Below are 14,728 nucleotides of genomic sequence, written 5' to 3'. Positions count from 1 at the left end.
ATTGCGACGGCGAGGGGGTAAATACATTTATATCGTTCGTAAGGTTCAAATTTTCAGTGGCACAGAGGCCAAATTGTTTGGTGAGGTATTTAAGATCAGCGATATCATTCACTTTTAATTTATTGTTAGCATTTGGACGATCATAGCGCTTACCTGGATGTGGCGGCTTAGGGTCTAAAGTGTTACCTGGGTTGGCGGGATATACTTCTTTTTTGCTTGGATCCATTTTGGGTGTAGAATTCCGCTGGATCAACAAACCCGACGGCACTGGCATCGGAACTATCTGCTTCGGCATTATCTGCTTCGCTACGGCACCCTTGGGATCAGGAACAGTCTTTTGCATCGATGATATACCGGCTCCAGCGGCGACCTCTTCAGCAGGTAACATATCTATCCAAAGTTGAGTTTTCTTCTTTCTGGCTGTCGCTTAAACGGCTTCGAACACTGGCACCCTCCTCTTCGTTTTCCTCCTGAACGGCTGCTAAGCAAGCGTACTTTTGGTCGAGAAACTCCTTTTCTAATTTCTGCTGCTCCTTAAGTTGCCTCGTTTTTAGTTCCTAATCCTCCTGCAGTTTTTTCATCATCAGCGATATCCGTTTTGACTTCGTGGTGGATGTTGACTTGGCTGATTTAACGTCGCCTCTGTCGGAAACGCATTTATTGCAACTCCACGAGCGATTTTCTACTGAATTCGTCACACCAGCGCACATCATGGCCACCAAGCGCTGCAGCGATCACATGGCACGAGGTCGTCGGCCGAATCTGGACGATCGCAGTTCACGCAGCTGCTTTCTCCTAGCAGCGGGGTTTCATCCGGGTTCATCACGGCGAAATTTCTTAAAGATTGTTCTACCGGACAATGTGTTTCGGATGACCGCTCTTTACAGCAGGCAGAGGTTATGTTGTGTGGCAAGCTTTAAGCTGCGAAAGCATTATATTTTAGAATAAATTTTCACTTTTAGATTAAGTAGTAACTTACAAATTTCGGTCTTCCAATTAGTTTTAAGTAGAACCATTTTAAGTAGGAACAAATTTAGGTAAATGTAATCAATTTTAACTTTAGATAATATAATCAAATTTTAGCTTTTTTATTTTCACTCAATGGTGCGTCCTTCTTACTCGCTGCTCATCGAAAAAGTGTCGAATTCTCCTAGACGGAAGTCACCTCGCATGTAGTTTTGCTGTCAGCAGATATTTTGCGCGCGACATCAGAACAGTGCACCCAGTATCAACAATATTATTTTGAGGACTTAAGTTTTCTCCTAGAACTTTGTTAATAGCTGGATGCGTGAGGCAAATTTCTATACTGAAATACTCCGATTTTAGCACTGGAACAAATGTCCGTTTTTGATATCACAAAATAGCTCACTTACCAGCCTCACGTAGCTCTACGCCAACTACATGGTCATGTCTGAAACACAACCTTTCTGATTTGATTTTTACTATTACACTCAACCCCCGCTAATATGAAAAACAGCTCGTTCAGATTGGGCGAGTTCATTTTTAATCTGAATATTTGGTAACTCTATTCATTTTCACATACGCGCAAGACGCTCACCCTATGAACTTGTTGTTTTGATTTGACGAAAACAAACGTTTTGAAAACATTTCAAACATGTGCGAATTCTAAACATTCGGTTTGTAGAAGACGAAATGGGCTCGACAGTTTCGACTAAAATGGTCTATTTTGAATGCTGGATACACCGAAAAAACTATCCAGCTTTTTACGCGCTATAATGGTGGCCGCTATCCAGCTTTTTACGCGCTATAATGGTGGCCGCTATAAATTGTGTTCGTAATATGCGAACAATCTTTTTGACAACTCTGCATACATCAAATCTGACACTCTTCTCTTGCAACACTACCGTGCTCTTTTTTTCGTTTACGCCAAAGAAGGAAAGCAAAAATGTGCGAAATGTAAACAAAACTATTGCTCACCTTCTTTCGCGTAAGCGAAAGAAAGAGCAACACTGCCGTACAGGAGAAGAGTGCCCAGCCGAATTCCGGTGCTTTAAGAAAATTTCCGAAAAATCTCTTTACGAAAAGAAATTCTTAGAATCTCTTTCTCTTCCAATAATTCTCTTTTCTTTTTACCGTATTCCGAGCAACTAAAGAAAAAGAAAATTATTATGTCTTTGGAAAGAGAAAATGTAGTTTTCTCTATTCTCCGCTAGATGGCTTCGAGAGTTCTTTAACTTCTCCCTAATATGCGTTGAAAAAATTATCCAATTTATTTTTTACAACTTTTGAATTCATTTATAATAACCAAAATGTTTCATAACATATTGTACTGCCGCCAAATCTCGAAAAAAAAACTTGCGAAGAGATTTTTTAAATTTTCCTATTTTGGATTTCCGGTGAAATGCCTTAAGAAAACTCTTTGACGTTTAAAAAAGAAAAAGAGATCTTTAATCTCTTCGAGATTTTTCGGGTCAGAGAAACTGAAGAAAAATTTTAGTTACATTGAAAATGTATCAAATCTATATAAAACAATAAAAATGTATGCTCCGAGTAATGGAGATAGCAATTTTATTATATTTTTATTGTAATTTTGATGCAAAAAGGAGATATAATCATCACACAGGGGATCTAAACCGTGCATAACGTGCAAACACCTGATTTTACGCAGGTGTCTTTGGTAAGGTTTATTAGTCAAAAATAGTCTATCTTTCTGAAAACTAGTTGTGTATCCACCTATCAGGGTAATGTAAGTTACGTTTTTGTTTTTAATGCATGCAAAGTTGCTTACTTTAGTATGGCGTCACAAAGTTGTAGAACATATTTTAAATATCCGTTTTCGGTGCTTTCAAATGTTCTCAATATGCTGAAATATATATTTTATAAGAAAGCCTGTTATCGTTAAAGTGTTTATTAGATAAATTATAATATATTAAAAAACACACATTTCAATAAACAATCGCTTGTATTTTTAAACAGTACCGTCAAACGGGGTAACTTGCAACAGCGGGGTAACATGCAACATCACTATATCGAGCCAATTTACTATACTTTTTGATCTGTTACTTCAATTTTTAATCTATATCAGTCACTGAATCTTGTTGTTAACAGTTTAAAGAATCCATAGATACTGTTATGTTGATTTTCTGCTGTTTTGGTGATTTTTAAAAAATTCCACAAGATGGTGTCAAATTCATCGTCAATTTTTCGTCAGTAAAACGTTTGTGTCGCCCACAGGCACTTTAAATAAAAGAAGCCCAACATACATTTTTTTATAGTAAAATGAACAATAAGGAAACAAAATAATTGATTTATGATGACTAGTTTTGTTTATCTTACTTGTTACCACATTATTCGTAAAACAAGTACTTAGACGGGGTAACTTGCAACAGCTGGTAGATATTAAAAGCTGTGTTCCGTTAGCTTCAAGAGGCAAGTTAGCATTTAATTTTGCATCAAATAATACTAAAGCACACCTGAAGAGTGTAAGATACTTTTGGTAAGTCGGAAATATGCCAGTTTTTCTCTGGTTATACTGAAAATGGCCATAGAAGAGGCCAAAAAGAAAATAACCTCACTGAGAGAATCGACCAGCAATATGACAGTGTCTAATTACGATCACTCATAACGTAATGAACATTCATATATTACGTAATCAAGATATATCGATGATTTTTAACTCTCCCGCTCCACTTCATGATGGGATTTTGCATAGTGGATATACGACGTGTCATGCGTTGCGACACAACTCCCGCTTCCCTAAGTGCGTTACGAAATATGTGAATGGTCCTTAAAGAAGGCAGCTCTAAAGGATCCAGACAAGGAATATACATGAATAATATAAAAAGTTATTTCTGTAATTTCCGTTACGGGGCTCATAAATTTTTTTCACCAACATGACATAGGACATTTATGCGTATATTCATAGCAAAAACATTAAAAATCGCAAGTCGGATTATCATTTGCATATTCAAGTCAAAAGAAACTCATACAAATCTTTAAATTCGTTCAATTTCCAAAAAATATAGCTTGTTGCAAGTTACCCCGTTTAAGGGGTTACCAGTAACAAATTAGTTAAAAAATTCTACAACAGGCAATATTGATCGCAAATTTTTTCTCAATATGTGAAATTGTTCCATGCTAGACCTAATAACTTTGTATTAATTAAATGTCCTCACATGTACTACAGATAAGTTTTCACTTGCACTCATAGTTGAGAACTGTTGCAAGTTACCCCGTTTGACGGTATATAAGATTACACCAACCGCAATCAATTATAAGGGTATTGTATTCAACAAAGTTGATAACTTTGGCATGTTTTGCAACTTTGTGTACAAACGTTCAAATGGTCTATTTTTTATGTAATATATGTTGAAAATCAGTGATTCATTACCGCCATCTAGCGAGGTTATTGCCGCAATTTATCAACGCTATCGATAATAGTGTTTGACATCGGAACGTAAATTGAAGTCCGGGTTCCTGTCCGGAACCGGAACAGAGCCAAATTGGACCGGAATAAAGTCGGACTAAAAAGTTCGTTCCGATTTTTAACCGGACCAATTTTCGTTCCGATGTTGATTCGATAATACTGCAACGCTTTAGCATTGACTATAAATATTGTGACTAAGTGAAAAACTCATCATATTGGTAATAAGGTTATTTTATATCCTCAGTTTATTGTTGTTAAATATTAAATTGCTACTATTTAAAAAAAAACGAAAAAATTGACACTAATTGATATCCATTTTTACCGTGATTTCCCGTTACAGAAAAATAGTGATTGATGCATTATCTACAAACGATTGCTTATTACTTGCATCATAACAAAAATAAGATTATTATCACCCTAATGAGTGGATATCTATCACGTCTACAGACAGACAATTTTTGATTAATAAACTACTCCAAAGATTCTATCACTGACGAACTGACATGACGTAGAAGAAAATGCTTTAAAAACTATCGTCCTACACTTTTTGCCTGCACACTGCACCCTCTGTTATGCATGTTACGGAGTAGCTTTTACTTGTATAGTTTTATACCGTAAGGTTTTTACATTTGTATGGTTTCATACTAAAAACTCGAGTGCCGCGATGTGGTCATGTCGCTTTTTTGAAAAATGAGTAGTTCTTGATTAGACGATGCAATTATCAGGAGTGTCTCGTTTGTTTGTATGCGGTAATATCTTCTTTTAGAATTAAAATCTCGATTAAAATGTGATAAGAACGCTGTCGTCATTACGTGTCTACATTACACTTAATGCAAGTAAAAAAATGATTCTAAGAAGAATGAAGAAAAATTTCGAAGAGATTAAAAATCTCTTTTCCTTTCTTAAACGTCAAAGATTCTCTTAAAGCATTTTGCCGGAATTCCAAAATAAGAAAATTCTAAAAATCTCTTCAAAAATTTCTTTTCTTTTACGTCCGGAATTCGACTGCAGGTGTTGACAAATCGGTACCTCCGACTCTACGACGTCGACTTGCGATGAATAGAGCTTTACTCTTGGCTGGATTCACAAGAAGTTCATTTCGTCGTGACCAGTCCGCAACTCGTTCCAGATCAGCATTCACCATTCTGACTAATTCGCGCGAACAAGGGCCAAGCTTACCGACATAGAGCTGCACATCGTCGGCATACATTTGAATAGAACAGTACTTTATCACCGTAGGCAGATCATTTATATGGCAGCAAAAAAGTAATGGGCCAAGCACTGAGCCTCGAGGAACGCCAAACGGCACTTCCATGCTACGTGAGCAGCGATCACCACAGAAAACTGTCTGTTGTCTTCCAAGCAGGTACGATTTCATCAGACTCACGGCCGCGGAGGAAAAGTTGAACTGTGCACTCAGCTTGGTCAGTAGCTTACTGTGCGGAATTGTATCAGAAGCCTTTGAGAAATCGAGCAGTAGCAATATACCGGAACCTTTTTTATCGACAATGGATTCTAAATCGTCATACACTCGAAGAGCTGCGGTTTTGATGCTATGTCCCCGACGGAAGCCAGCCTGATAGTCCGTTAGCAAGCCATTACCTTCTATGTAGAACGTCATTTGCTGTTTAAGAAGCTTCTCAAAAGCCTTCGACAACGCACAAAGTATGCTGATAGGTCGAAGATTACTGATGTCGTTCAAACGAGCGCCTTTTTCCTCAATGGTAAAACTTTTGCGTGTTTCCAAGAGTCAGGAAATGTGGAGCCCTCGATAAACATATTAAACAAATATGTAATGTGTTGCACGACTAGCGGTAGGATGATCTTCACAAATTTAATGGGCAAACCGTCCATTCCGACGGCGTTCGACTTGATGTCACAGATGGCGTTGACGACTTCCCAGTCGTACACTGGTTGAAAACAGAAACTGTATGGTGATCCTAATTCGGAGCTTACGGGTATTTCTCCCCGGCGGGAACTGTTTGTAAAGTTGGCTGAGAAAGCACGATTTACATCATCTGGATCGAAATCACATGACCCAGAGTGTTTATCCTTACCGACTCCAAGACTCTTTAACCGTTGCCATAAGGTTTTCGACGGAGTGCTGCAGTTCAAAAAACGGTTTAGATACTCCTGCTTGGCTCGAGTAATTTTCGTGTTAGCGCAATTTCGCAGTGCCTTGTATTGATGCCGCTTCATGTCTTTCAAATACGTTGGAGCTTGCAGCCAATCCTTGTACTTGCAATTGAATGCATAATATAAATCATAGGCTAACTACTTTTATACCATCCTTATACAAAACAATCCCTCCCTGGAGAAAAACTGTCGTTCAATAGAACATCAGAACGTTCTCTTTAACTTTTTCCTGGTTCTTAAAGCCGTTGCCATCTTTCAAAAACCCATGTGCGGCGATAGGATAAGGTAATATTTCAACTGTACCAACGGCCGCACACTCGAAAATATCAGGAAAAATGCAAACAACGGTCAAAACGTGTAGCAGTTCGTCCGGAGAAATGTTTAACTTACTTCTCATTTCAATTTTTGTGGAATATTTTAGCAACGCGTCCCAAAAAATTCTTAAACTCAAGAAAAAAGTCAGAGGGGTTGTATACAAGAGACGACCGCCCAGGAGACGCAGGACTACGTAAGTCTCTTTGTAACGATAGTAACATATGCATTAAAAAAAATGGACTTTTTTCGGATGGTGATGAAGAAATAACTAATTGAGTGTGATAAATTTCCCATGGAAGGTAATTATATTAGCTTACCTGAAAAAAAATTCTACAACTCTATCATTCGAACTCGTGATGGCGAAAACAGCGAAGCAACTCCATGCAGAAGAGTGCGCGGTCAAAGAACGGTACCCCTCCGTGTCTAAAACAGACATCATGCGGCACTTTGTAGACGCCGAATACGCCCGTTCCGGCATCTATAACATCTTGGCACTATTGGACAATAATCAGAGCATCGATTCACACAGGTATCAAATTCGCCGAGGTTTAATCGTCTCGCAGTAAAGAATTTGCGATCTGTTGGGACAACGAACCTGTGTCATTTTTTCTGGCATACTTCCCTAACACAGACATCAGATTGGACTAGGTTTATTCGCGTTCGTAAGAAATCTGTTGGCACAAGGGGGCTTTGTCACTCTTTCTGGCGTACTTCCCAAGCAAGGACATCAAAATGGTCTAGGTTTAACCACAGATAACAGACATCCAAGCTAGAACAAAAAGCTTCGTAAACCGTGTGTAAAATGACTCTAGCGACATCTAACTGCTTATTGCCACTTGCATTCTCTTAAGTGATTGAAGCGCCCGCTTGCGATACCTGCAGCTGGTGTTGGGCAGAGCTGCCAGATATCCCGCTTTTTTCAGCTTACCACATATTGTACACATATATTATAAATACGGCATGGTTAAAAGATATGTTTATATTAGACATCAATATAATTCCAAATAGATGAAACAGAATGCACAAAATCATTGTTTCCGTGATTCGGCGTTAAAATTCGATAAAGTATAATTCTTTTAAAAAATATCTGGCAGCTCTGCAAAGTGTTGCTGATATTTTGAGGTTTGTTCATGACAAAAAAGGAAGGAAATATTTTTTCCTTTTGTTTATCTTCCCGTTTAAGATTTCGTGCAAGTGCGAGCAGGCTCTTCCGCGAAACTAAAAAAGGATGTTCAATTCTTTTCGCACTCACACGAAATCTCATTGTGGATTGGCAATGCGTGCGTGATGTCAAAAGTAAAATATTTCCTTCTGTTTTTTTTCTCGCTAAAAAGCTAAACATCGATGATTCGCGGTTTTGCTGATATTGTTCAGGCGTGAGAAAAAAAGAGGGAAGTATATTTTTGATTTTTTCGTTACTCACACGTTGACAGTTCGTTACGAGGTTTCCTGTAAGTGCGAGCAGCCACGAAATCTCTTTTACTGCTTTCAACGCGAATTCGTGACTACAAAAGTGAATGAAATTTTCAAGCCTGTTCGCACTTACACGAAAACCCATGCCGAATTGTCAAAACTTGTGGGAAAACAATAGCAAAAATACTTCCTTCTCTTTTTTTCTTACAAAAACCAAACAAATATCAGCAACTTCGTAGTCTCGAATATGTATACAAGAGATCGTGTAGGGTGTAGCATCGTAGTCGCGAATGTGTACCTTATGGGGTTTCCTGTATGAGCGAGCGGGTGTCGATTTCTTTTAATATACACTAGGGCCCCCAGCTATATAGGATTTTGTGTTAGTGTGAGCAGGCTTCAAATTGCTTTTGCGCTCATGTCTTCGAATGAACATTTTAGGTGATCGCAGTGCCACCATACTGCTTATTGCCACTTGCGAAAAACCGTTGCAAGTTTTTACACACGGTCCAAGCCTAGCTTGGATGTCTGTTATCTGTGGTTTAACCGCGGTGTTAAGAAATCTTGTTGAAATGAGGAAACTTTGTCACTTGTTTTGGCGTACTTCCCAAGCACAGATATCAAATTGGTATAGGTTTAGATCATCGCAAAGAATCTTCCAACCAATCACGAAGCGAGAATTCTGATAAAGCATAGGTTCATTATTTTCAATTTTTCAATAGTTCAACATCAAGAATCCATACTTTTCTTCATTTGGGTCAATTCTTAGAAGATTTACCGATCGATTGGTGTAAGAATATTGAAAATCGATCGGAAAACCGCTGAGTTATTAGCGTTCGAAACCTTTCATTTTTCGTGACGCTCGCATTTTTCGATTTTTTGGAATGACACCCTATCTCAAAACTTGCCGTAAGACGTAGTCCTACGTCAAAACTTTCTTAGTTTGTCAGCTAACAAACCTACAAAGATGATGGCGTCTTGCAGTATCGCCCATTAGAATTTTTTTTTGCTTCTTCGAGCAACGCATGGTTGTCTATTTTGCTTTAATATAAACAGAAAAAGTGCAACAATAGAATTGTGTATGTATGTATGTATGGGGATAGCCACCATCACCTCAAGGGTTTCCCATTGTATGCAAGTAGAATTACTGCAGTATCGAATTTATCTACCCAGTAACTTTCATGTCAATGCTGTTCGTGAAGGACCAAAAGGGGTTGGGTGGATCTATATGCAATGTCGCTTATATGATTCCACGGGAATATAAGACACTCCTTCCAGCATAGACCTCCGGTTTCTAGATACATAACTTCGCCGTGCAAACTTATCTTGCGTGATGATTTGTGTGCTAGAAGGGCGCGTCAAAATCCTCTCCGACCTTATATGACTTGGGCTGGTTACCACATCCCTCATCCAGTCTTTGATTCATTCGATACCCTGATGCTCCCTTCCCTCCCTTTTAATGATGTATATGTAAATGTATTAAATAATGAGTAATATAAATATATAATATATAGAAAGAATATCTATTATAGTGGCAATGATTCTTCACTTGTTTATGTATCGCAGTCATATACTAATTAATAAACTATATTTTAAAAGTACATTCAATTGCATAAAATTGTACACTGTATTATTAACCGAGTCAGCCTTCCGATGGTCCAGCAAAGTCTGCGACTGTGTAAGGTTTAAAACGGACAGCACACAAGAAAGACATCGCCACACATCAGTCTTCAGCCTAAAAAACAAACAGCCAAACCACTACTTATCTAAGCACTCATCGGAACGTCCTCTGACCACTCTACATATCAGACCTTACACATGGGGAGCATGGTATCCGTACACTATGTACAAACTGTTTTCATGATGGTCTCTTAAGGTACCAGTACACTGTTTGCTGAATCATCCAATATTTGATCTATTTCATCAAATAAATTTGAAAACCCGTGTACTGACCCAACCAAATATTCGAACAAATTTTATTTTTCAAAATGTCGCCGAGCTTTTCCAATAAAATTTGGCGGTTTGTAAAACAGTGTAATATGCCAATCAAATTAAATTTGTTTTCGTAACATTTTGCGCTGTTCGCCGGTTTGTTTGCTTGAAACTTATCAAAAAAGCTCACAATGTTTATTATTTGAACTGCTGTCAAAATCGAATTTGGTACAGGAAAAATCGTGCAGAAAGGAAGTTTTGCAAAGGAAATGACACTGGAATAAATCAGGACATTATTAAATCAATAGTGAAAAGTTAAAAAGATTATGAATAATGAGGAAATCACTTAATAGACCTGTTTTTCGAACATGATTTGTTTAACGGGAAATTAGCAGTCAATAACTTTTCGTCGGAGAGCCCAATTTCGGAAGCAGTTTTTGAACCCAATAGCTGGGGTCTGGTTGTAAAAATATAAATACTGCCTTCTTCTTGCCAATCTGAACACAACGAATATATTTTCATGAACAGAATTTTTGTTTCAAACAAAAAAACTGCTTTTGAAATTGGCAGAATCGATGACGACTAATTTCACCTTAAATACTCTCTAAAATTAAGCACTACCACGTATATAATACTACATATGTGAAACATTATTCTAGTATATCTAGTAAACAAATAGTCAGCATATAAACGTTCATTTCAGGATCGAAAGGCTACATTCTGTTTCTGTTAACATTGATAATTTACTAGAAAATATGAACAATAATTGTATGCATATCCACCTTTTCGCGCGCTTAATGGCGGCTAATAGGTACAGTTTTCGACAATGTTTATTTGCTCACGTATGCTTGAAAGTTCTACAACAACAACTAAGGCTGGAAATATCAACTTGCCAAAGGCATGCTAACGTTCTCCGAAAATTGTACCCACTAGCCGCCATTACGCACGCGTAAAGGTCGATACCTAAAAACTATTGTTGGCCATATTTGTTTATTTGTTTATTAATTAAAAGTCAACAGATTTTTCTATCCTACTGACTACTTAAAAACTAATAGCAAGAGGTCTAAATCGGGTTTTCAATACGTTGCGGCTGACGTCAAAGTCGAAATAGGACACAAAACGGTTGAAGTTCCGTTGTAAGCCGGTTACAGTACCGAAAGTACTGTAGTTAGTTCTCCGATGCGGTATATGCAAGAAGAAATTATTCCGCGTTAAGCGAGACCGAGTTAAGATGTCTAGTCTTCATAGAAACCAAGGACAGTCAATCCGAGATGTCAGAACATCTGATACGAAGACGGTTCTAGTTACGTCCCGACGTGTTAGCAGGGTGTCCAAGTTGATTAATCTGCAGCGCTGTTCGTAGCTTGGTAGCCAGAACGGGTCATTCCATGGTAACCTACGGAGGGCAAAGCGGATAAACCTCCGTTGCACCGACTCTATTCGACTAGCAATATTAATATTGCTGTTGTAGTTGAAACCCGTAATCCACCCTTTCGCGCGCTTAATGGCGGCTAGTGGGTACAGTATAATCAATATATATAGAATGCCAGTGTCGCTGCAGTGCGCGTGGTAAACATCACACATGTTCAGATAATGTATTTACATTATATATGCAAATGTATGTGTGCCTGAGATTCATTAAAAGGGGAATCTCATTGTCAAACTTTGACAATCAGTTTGAAATTTCAAATATGGCTACCAAGTAATGTGATTGGAAACTTCGCTTGCTTCAAATTTCTGAAAAAATCGGTGTAAAAGGGCGCAGTTGAGGGATTCTATTCATCCGGACGAAAAGAAAAAGAACGTTTAAAACCATTTAACTAGCATAAAAACACAGCGGAGAACGCACTGAAGACAGCACCAGCCAGCGCACAGATAAAGAACAGATATATAACAATGAGCAACATTGACAATGAAGTTCCCGATTCACAGACTTGATACAGATTGTATGATACAATGAGTCCTATAGCAAAACAGCGACACTGGCATTCTATATATATTACTGTGGGTACGCTTTTCGACAATGTTTATTTGCTTTTGGGAACTCCGCTCACGTATGCTTGAAAGTTCTACAACGACAATTAAGGCTGGAAATATTAACTTAACGTGAATAAAGCTGCCAAAAGCATGCTAACGTTTTCCGAAAGTTGTATCCAGTAGCCGTCATTACGCACGCGAATAGGTGGATAGCTGTGTGACATTCAATTTTATTCTGGTTTTGTGTGTCGCAAGTAGTGCGCTGTAATCGCACAGTGATGCGCTATCCAGCTTTTTACACCATCTGCCATAATAACGGACGGTATCAGGATTGCTAATGTGCGACTAATACAGTGGTTTGTGTGCATCGTGAAAAATTTTTCGCAGCGAAAAAAAAAACAAACAAATGCGAACTGTGCGTGCGGTAAATGTCAGCAATCTCTATAATACGTACTAGTACTTCATAAACTATGTACATTATAGCAAAAATTAGACTGCAAAAATGAAATACTGCGGAAAAATAATGTCCCAAATTTATGCATGCACCCAACATTCATTTTTCTTGAATAGTAGGGGTATAGATTACCGGGTAATAAGCGCTTGATTAACTGTTATTCAACAGAAATGTTTGTTGGATATATCTGGCATCTGCTTACGACCTTTTGAAAAGTAGGTGCCCAACTTATTATATACCAAGCAATGCCTTTATGTAAAGAGCATTTTACGTGACAAAGCGACATGCTGACTTGCTGATATTGATGTGGCGCTTTCCCTGTGCTGTGCTGGTACTTTGACAATCCGCAGATGCCCCACGGGAAAGCAAAACAGAGCTGTCACAAATACAGTACCGCCCCGCTAATCCGACAAATTTATAGCCGGATTAGCGAATTTTGACTCGCTAATCCGACAGTCAAACTGACGTCAGTGTGAGTTTGAAATGTGGTTTTGTTTACATCCATACGTAAACAACTCCGGAAATTTTTGAAAATATCTGTCGAAAGTACGCAATAACTATGTTTTATACTCGGTAATGCTCAATTTCGTCAACAAAATACTTTGAAATTCTTAGTTAGTGTCGAAATAAGCGCAAGCACATCAGTCTATTGAGAGTAGCAATGAAAATATTATAGCCATGGCAAAAGTGAACGTATTGTCGATTGAGAGTAGCAATGAAAATATTATAGCCATGGCAAAAGTGAACGTAGTTAGAAGCAGCACCATGTGTCATTTCCATTTAGTTAGAAAGAGTGCCATTCTGACTTTAACGGAGACGCCAAACGAAGGTAGTGTTCGATTGAAAGAAGTCAAGTACAACACGTTTTAATTCGGAATTTTCCGGAGTAGCGAGATCCGGACTATTCAGTCGTCGGATTAGCGGGGGGATACTGTACAGATATTTGTGCATACATAAATGGGTCCCAACATCAATTATTTCAGTTGCTGTGATTTCTGGCTCTACTAATGTTCCTGAATTTTAAAGTAGTCCATAAACTATTTATGTTATTTAAAAGATTAGATCGATAAAATTAAATACTCCGGAGAAAACGGTAGGGTCCCAAATTTATGCATGCACAAATATCTGTATTGATGGCAGCTCTGAAGCAAAATTAATATCAGCAATGTTGTTATGGTTCGTAAAATGGTCAATTCGGCTGATATTGGTATTGGACAAAAGCGACACGGCTGACATTGGTATTGATATTAGTGATGTCCGAAATTTTTAATTATTCGATTACCGATTAATCGATCGAGTAGGCACTGATCGATTAGTTCAGTATTCGTGCTAGTAGTAGTGTTCGACATCGGAACGAAAATTGAGGTCCGGGTTCCGGTCTAGTCGGTCGGTCGGTCGGTCTAGCTAGTAGTATTCGACTATAAATATTCGAATATTTCGTCAAATTATTCGATTAATCGTACGATTATGAACGATTAATGGTAAAGAAACTGACTAAAGAAAAGACACTGGAGCTCAGTCACTCACGGCCTCCTGTCATCATTAAACCTGATTTGCTCAACGATGATTGTTGTGCGTGACTCTGTTCAAAGTTGCTAGGAAAAGTTCGAACAATATTTTTTCGAGTTCAACATTTAGGCGATTTTATGAACTGTACGATACAAATTTGATTGCCCGGTGTTTTCGTTAGGCAGCACGGATCGATTTCGTGGTGATACAATGGTATTTGTTGCCGTTTGCTTGCAATCATTAATTTCTGCCGCGTTCATCGACTGATACTCCGCAAGTTTTCGAGCAAAAGATTCAGAAGGTTTCATCGAGATTCATGCGCACTTGGTTACGACGAAACGAAAATGAGTTACCTGTCACTTCTTTAGTCAGTTTCTTTAATTAATGGGGATTATTCGCATTTTTTTATCTTATTTAAACTATTCGATAAATGAATTACTCGTGCCGGCAGTATTCGATTACAAATTATTCGATTATTCCATGCTGTAATCGATTAATCGAGCGATTACCGGACATCACTAAATGTAGAAATTGAATTTACACTCAAGTCGCTTTTTACGCGAAGGATACGTCCCGCGTAAATCAAAACCGCGTAAATTCCGAAAACC

Source organism: Sabethes cyaneus, chromosome 1 (assembly GCF_943734655.1).
Source record: "Sabethes cyaneus chromosome 1, idSabCyanKW18_F2, whole genome shotgun sequence".
Lineage (NCBI taxonomy): Eukaryota > Metazoa > Arthropoda > Insecta > Diptera > Culicidae > Sabethes > Sabethes cyaneus.
This window is presented reverse-complemented; position numbering follows the sequence as displayed.